Source organism: Myotis brandtii, unplaced genomic scaffold (assembly GCF_000412655.1).
Source record: "Myotis brandtii unplaced genomic scaffold, ASM41265v1 scaffold69, whole genome shotgun sequence".
NCBI lineage: Eukaryota > Metazoa > Chordata > Mammalia > Chiroptera > Vespertilionidae > Myotis > Myotis brandtii.
This window is the reverse complement of record NW_005370700.1, coordinates 423,602-431,122: the sequence shown is the minus strand read 5'-3', so window position 1 is coordinate 431,122 and position 7,521 is coordinate 423,602.

Genomic DNA, 7,521 nt, shown 5'->3' with positions numbered 1-7,521 from the left:
ATATATCTACAAGGGTAGGCAAAGTAGGTTTGCAGTTTGCATAGGAAAAGACATGCAGTTTATGATTATTACAATAGCTTTATTAATTGCACTTAAGTACAATTTCATAAGTGTTCAAATTGCCGTCTTCACTTTTTGCACATTCCCATAGTCTACTTGCTATGCTGCTCTGTTTTGAGCACACACAAATATAAACTTGCTTTTGCCCATCCCTGTATTCATTTGAATTTCTACTTTTGAAAATTACCGGTTTTCATTTTTCCCCACTTTTCTATCAGGGTGCATCCATTCTTTTATTTGTTTATTGATTGATTTATGTTCTTTCTCCATTAAATATAAATTCTCTGATAAAACATATATTTATCAAATTCTTTGTTATAGATCCTGCAAATATCTAAAAACCCCAAAAAATTCTGCGAGGATTTTGTTTGGAATTTGGTTAAACTTACAGATAATTTAAGCAGAATTGACATTTGTATGCTTTTGAGTCTTCTTACCTATTAGTCAGATCTTCTTTTATGTTCTTTAATAAGGTTTTATAATTTTTCCATAAAGCTCTTAAATGATTTTATGTGATGTGTATTTCTTAGGTTCTTTACAGATTTTGCTGCTATTGTGAATTGGCTAACTTTTTTCAATTTTATTTCCTAAATTGTTGTTTTTGACATATAAGCAGATACATTGAATTTTATGTGTTGAGTTTGTAATCAGCAACCTTGATGAATCCTATTGATATTGCTGCATTTTCTATGCCTAGAAAATTTTTTCATTTTCTTTCCAAACCTCACACATTTTTTTCTTTCTCTCCATTTCTTTTTTTAATGCATTTGCTAGCATTTCCTGTGTAATGTTGAATTGTGGCCACAATAGTTGCCTCCTTGCCTTGTTCTTGCTTTTAATGGGAATATTCCAGAAGGAAGTGATATGATTGCTCTAGGTTTTTGCTAAAAATCCTTCATCTGATTTAAGTAAAAATCCTTCATTTATAAGTGAGATTATGCTATAGTTTTTTTCTCTCATACAGTCCTTATTTCATGTTTGTATCAAGACTGTAGTAGCTTTACAAAGAGGCCTACTTTTCTATTATCTACAATTTCATAGAAGATAGAGATGATCTTTCCTTTGAAGGTTTGGTAAAATTCACTGCTAAAATCATCTAAGACTAATGTCTTTTCTGGGAGATGTTGACATTTGATTGTCAAATCAATTTTTTTTTGTGCTAAAATTGTTTTATTCAGCTTTTCTATATCCTCTTCAGTCCGTTTCAGAAAGTTATAATTTTTTCAATAAAAGTAGAAATTTCATCTATATTTCAAAATTTATTGACATAAAATCATGCAGCAATTCCCTTATGATTGATTTTATTCATTTATATAGCATCTGGGATACAGCATATTTTTCTAATGCTAATGTACTTCATTCATTTTGATTGCTGAATAATATTCTGTTGTATGGATAGCCACAGTTTATTTATCTAATTATCAGTAGAGGATACTTGGGCTGTTTCCATTTTTGGCTATTATGAGCAATGCTGCTATGAACATAAGCATATAGGGTTTTATAGACACATGTTTTCATTTTGGGGGGCATGTACTGAGGGGTGTAGCTTCTACTTAAACACTAAAAAGGGAGGAAATTGTTACACACTAGCAACATACAGGGAAATACTGGTGGAGATCTCAGTCTGGTTTTCTGCAGCTGATCATGAGATTAAGGGTGGTTGAATAACTAGCCAAACTACCCCACATTTCTCTTGTCTCAGTTGGTTGAGAATGTTTGCTTGGTCAGGTGACCCAAACTTTTAGTCTCAAGGAGTGTGAATCCTTGGTGAATCTGCCCATGTGGAGTTGATGTAGTCCTTTGTAACCTTGACCATGGGGCAGCAGGTATAAACAGACACTCTCAAGGGTAAGCCCCAGCTTCCATGGACACTGTTCTGGCTCCCATGGACTAGTAGTTTCCTAGCTCTCCTGACAGTCAGCACCAACCCTCCAGCCATCACTGTGAGCTTCCTTTTTCTTATTCCCTTCATGGCCTCAGGACATTGGAATGCCAAGTAGCAGTTTTAATTCCAGTCAGGGCAACTGGTGATGAGTTCACTGGTGGGAAAGCAACAGAATCTATGAGTATTGTTACTCCTGTGCGTGATGGTGTTGGGAAAAATGTACATGCTCGTTCCAGCATCAAATGAGTCTTCTAACAATTCCACTCCTATGTATATGCCCCAAAGAATGGAAAACAGGTGTTCAGATAAATACACACACACACACACACACACATAAATACACACACATATGTACACACATATTCATAGCTACACTATTTACAATAGTCAAAATGTGGAAACAGCCCAAATTTCTATCAATGGGTAAATAAATGAGGTATGGACATATAATGGAATATTATCTATACATATTAATAAAAGATTAATATGCTAATTAGACCAGACATCCTTCCGGACAAAGCCATGGTGGCAGGGGCAGGGGAGAGCAGTTAAGGATCAGGCCAGCAGCAGGGGAGAGCAGTTAGGGGCAATCAGGCCAGCAGGGGAGATCAGTTAGGGGTGATCAGGCTGACAGGGGAGAGCAGTTAGGGGCAATCAGGCCGGCAGGTGAGGGCAGTTAGGGGTGATCAGGCTGGCAGGGCAGTTAGGGGTGATCAGGCAGGCAGGCAGGTGAGGGGTTAGGAGCCAGCAGTCCCAGATTGTGAGAGGGATGTCCGACTGCCGGTTTAGGCCCGATAAACTGGCAGTCGGACATCACCTGAGGGGTCCCAGACTGGAGAGGGTGCAGGCTGGGCTTAGGGACCCCTCTGCCCCGAACACGAATTTTGTGCACCGGGTCTAGTTCAGCTATAAAAAGAAATGAAGTATTGATACTGTTGCAATGTGGATGAACCTCAAACATATTATGCTAAGTGAAAGAAGCTAGACACAAAAGGTTATTTGTTGTATGCCATTGATATGACATATCCAGAATAGGTAAGTCCACAGAAACAGAAACCAGATTTGTGGTTGCCATGAGGAGAGGAGAGGAAGGATTAAGGAGCAACTGCTTAATGGGTTTGGGTTTTCTTTTGGGGTAATGAAAATGTGCAAATAGGCAGAGTTAGTTGCACAACATTATGAATGTACTAAATGCCAATGAATTATTTACTAAAATGGTTAATTTTCTGTTATGTGAATGTCACCTCAATAAAAACAAACAATTGGAACCTTCTAGAGTCTTCCATTCATTCGTTGCACATTTAAGAGACAGATTGACTTAACACTCCTCTTTGATGTCATAGAAACCCCTTTGAGAGAGCTATGTTTTTAGTGAGAAATTAACAAAACCATTTTCTCTTGTACGTCTGATGCCCTAGAAGACACCTATACCTGTGCAGAATCACTTCATGTAGTGAGTGATTTAAAGCAAAAGTAACAACCGAAACTGTGGGTGGTTACTATTGGTCCATTTGAAGAGATTAAGCCCCATAGGTGGGAGTAGGCCCCCAGTAGAGCACAGGTGCCCTTTCCTTTATGAGACCCCCTTAAGGACCATAATACAGACCAATTAGGTAGAGGCAGAGCCAGATGGGCGTCAATTTGTCAGAAGCCTCACTCTGTTTCCCCACATGGTTGGGGTTTGCTCAAATCCCATGCCCGGTATGGCCCAGCACATTTTTCTCAGCATTTACATCCCAAGGGGAGTTTTAAGGGACATTTAATCCTCATGTTTCTGGTTCATTTTCCCTTAACTCATCAAAACCAGGTTCTGAAAGGTTGCTTTGATCTCTAACAGGACTTGTTCACGAGAGACATGAGGCCATTACTTTCAGAACAGAAAGCTGTGCTCTGCCAAGAGCTCGGGGACTTCACAGCGTGACGTTCAAGCTTCACTCGAAGCTCGCCGACCTTTGAGACCCAGCTGGGTCCTAAACTTGGCTCAGGGAGGCCTCCCGCCCTCCAGCCTAATAAAGCCCATTAATTAACTGTCAGGCCAGCTGGGTAACAAGTGAACTTTTAGTGGCCGTGCCATTTTCTTGGTTCCAGGCCAGAAACGATAAGTATAAAACTTACACCATTAGTGAGACATTTCAGAGGGAGATTGGTATATGCATAATGAAGAGCTGCTTTCCAAATAACATGCATTGCAGGACATGAAGTTTTTAAGAATTAAAATGTCAATCAATCTGTTCACAGACACTTTCTTTGGGTTCTTCGAAATTCCATATCCACTTGAGGGTGAATTACTATGAGACGCATATTGGATTCTCTGTTCTGTTGCTCCAATGTTTATGGAGTTCAATGCTCAAGGTGTAGGGGTGGGGAATAACTATATTATCAAATTATAACAAAAATTCTTACTTAAATGGACTTGAACTATCCTCTGGTGAGATAATGTTGTAAAAGGTATTAAACTGGGGTCATACTTTAAGTTCTTCAATTTGCCAGGAATAGAAACCAACTCATGCCAGGTTGAAAAAAGAGAGGAATTTGTTGGAAAGCTATGGAGGCACGTTGCAGCATTAAAGGATGAACTGGATACAAGCCTTAGGACGGCCAGGAGCCAGTGCCGGGCAGCTCCGGGCCTCGGTGGCTAAGCTCCTAGTGTTCTCATTTTCAGACTGAACTGAGAATGAAAGGCAGAAATGTCATAGAGCAGCGGTTCTCAACCTGTGGGTCGCAACCCCTTTGGTGATGGAACGACCCTTTCACAGGGGTCGCCTAAATACATCCTGCATATCAGATATTTACATTACGATTCATAACAGTAGCAACATTACAGTTATGAAGTAGCAACGAAAATAATTTTATGGTTGGGTCACAACATGAGGAACCGTATTTAAAGGGTTTAGAAGGTTGAGAACCACTGTATAGAGGATGAGGCCTTGGACAGGATTCTGTGAAATGTGGAGAGGACAGGCTAGGTTATCCCAGTGATTGTTACCCCCTCAATGAGGTAGTTCAATATTTAAATTGACCAGAAAAATCTGAGAATCTGAGATGAAAGTGTCCTTTGATGTCACCCCTCCTCCTTGAGCCTGGACCTTTGGGCATTCAGCACCTGTTTGAACACTTCCCATGGCAGGACACTTACTACTTTAAGGACAACATATTCCATCATGAAATATACAAAGGTCTTATGTTGAAGTGAAATCCGACTTCCACCCTTTGGTTCACTTTCTAGACTTTGGGCACACAGAGCAAGTTTTACACAACATACAGGTGATAATCCTTTCTATGTTGAAAACAAATCAATGTTCCACCCTCTTAGAGTTTCCTCTTATTCTACGATACAGTTGGAGCCATGAACATAAAGGACTTTTCTGCCCTATCCAACCTCTTCCACACATTATTTAGTCTCAAGTGGCCCTCCTAGAATGGAATGCATACTCCAGACAGGAACTTCTGGACAATAAGCTTCTAGTAATGTGGCTTTGGATTGTATCAGCATGACTGTGTTGTCAGACTTACGTGTGCTGTGGCCACATGTAAATGGTTGCTGAGCCAACTCTCCCCTGAGACGCTTGTGCCCTTGATTCTTTCCACATAAATGCGGATGGGATAGGGTTCAAGTCAAAAAGGAACGATGAAAAGTCATTGTTTAGATTATTTGGATTTTTGACCCTGCTTTCCATTATATTAACTGTCTTCCCACCACCAATTGATAGGTATGAATTTTATCTTTACATCAAGTCATTGATTTAAAAAAATAAAAAGTAGTGCTGACCAGGACCAGACCCACAGCTTTGATCTGGCCTAGAAATATCTACACAAATGGGCACTGAACAGTAGTCGTTAAGTCCAGTTCTTCAACCCACTGGGAATCAGCCCAAGTGCAGGGTTTTTTAGAATGTGGCTGGTAGAGGAATGGTTTCTCTAAATATAGATAAGATTTACTTTAAAAGAAAATGTTCTCAGAGTCTCTATTATTGTGCTAAGTGAATCGTGAAGAGCATGGAACCCTCTGTTCTGTGTGTCTGAGTGTGGAATTCCGTAAAACGCTTTTGGGAAACACTGCTGGCTTCATTTTATTATCATGCGGCGTGCAAGCTTCCTGTCGTTTCTACTGAGATTCAAATGAGAGGTTCAAGCAAGGGCTCCACTATAATCAAGATGCACTCTGCCCACAGCATGCTTCTGTTCTTGCCATCGGTTAGCCCTGTCAAAGGAGGAAAAGAGGAGAGCGAGTTAAGAGCTGAGCCAAAGGGGTGAAGAGTAAAGACGGTGCGTGTTGTCTGGGAGCCTTCAGAGATGTGACACACCAGATCTTGAAGTTGCCAAAATATTAGGTAAATGAGAGACAAAGATAGAATCAAAGGTTGAGCCAATTTACCAGCTAAGATCCAGGAGAGCCCAAGCATTGAGGTCAGGACAGATAGTTGATGTCATGAGCGATGGCAGCTGGGTCTTGAGTCAAAGTCCTGTGGCATCTGGCTTCACCTTTTAACATCAATGTCCTGCCCGAGTAGACAGTGGTCCTGTTCCTGACAGTGGAGAGTTAAGAAGATTGTTTCTTTCTCTCTGCTACCTCTACTACTGTGCTTCTGCCCAGGAGGGTCTAGCCTTTCTTTGTTCTTCTAAAGGAGGGACGGAAACATAAAGTATTTTTATTGTCTTTGGGATATCCCACAAGCCTTGATTTCTTTGGGGCTTTAGACCTTCCTAACATTCTTCTTCCCCTTCCTCCCTTCCTTTCCTAGTCATCCTTGGTTCTTTGTCCCAGTTTTCATCTTTAATACATTTCTATAGTTTAGTCTTTTATAAGTTCTATATACTCATTAGCACCAACATCTGCTCTTGGACCATTTGATTTAATTAAATAGCATTATCCTAAAGCTGGATTTATTTGTACATTCACTGTATTTCTGAGAAAATTAATTTTCAGTAAGTAGAATTATATTTTTAACACTCCTTGGGAGCTTGAAATTTATAGGTTCTTCCAAAGGGTCTTTTTCTATAAAGTTGAAAAATGCTTTTGGAAGTCCCATAATCTCTAATTTGCCAATTTTGTAAGTCTGTACATTTTGTTTTCTTAAATCAGGGTTCATCTAAATCAATAAACACTGCTTTCTAAAGTTTATCAAGTAGCAAAGGATCCAGTCAGTTGACCAGAAGTAATTGATGTGATTTCATGAGGTGTTCAGCTTTATGATTTAAGGCTCACACTTAGTAAATTAAATGAGATCATTTTATAACTACTCACAGCACTGGGCTGACTCAGTGTGTGATGTACACGATGGAATAATGAATCGACATTGGCCCCGATGGTTCCTTCTATTGTTGCCCTTCATGGCACTTATTCACCTACCAAACATTATTGCCTAGAATATTCTGGAAACTTGGAATACAAATGCCCCTGGTTTAATTCACACCAGACAATTATGTAGAGTAATTCACTGCCAGGTACCCAACCCTAAATCCCTACACATATGTTAATTACTAATTAGATTGGGGATTGATACACTTCAAGGAGCAAGCATTCTGGGAACTTCACAGATGCTGGAACACAATAGGGGCTCTTTCCTTGGACATGG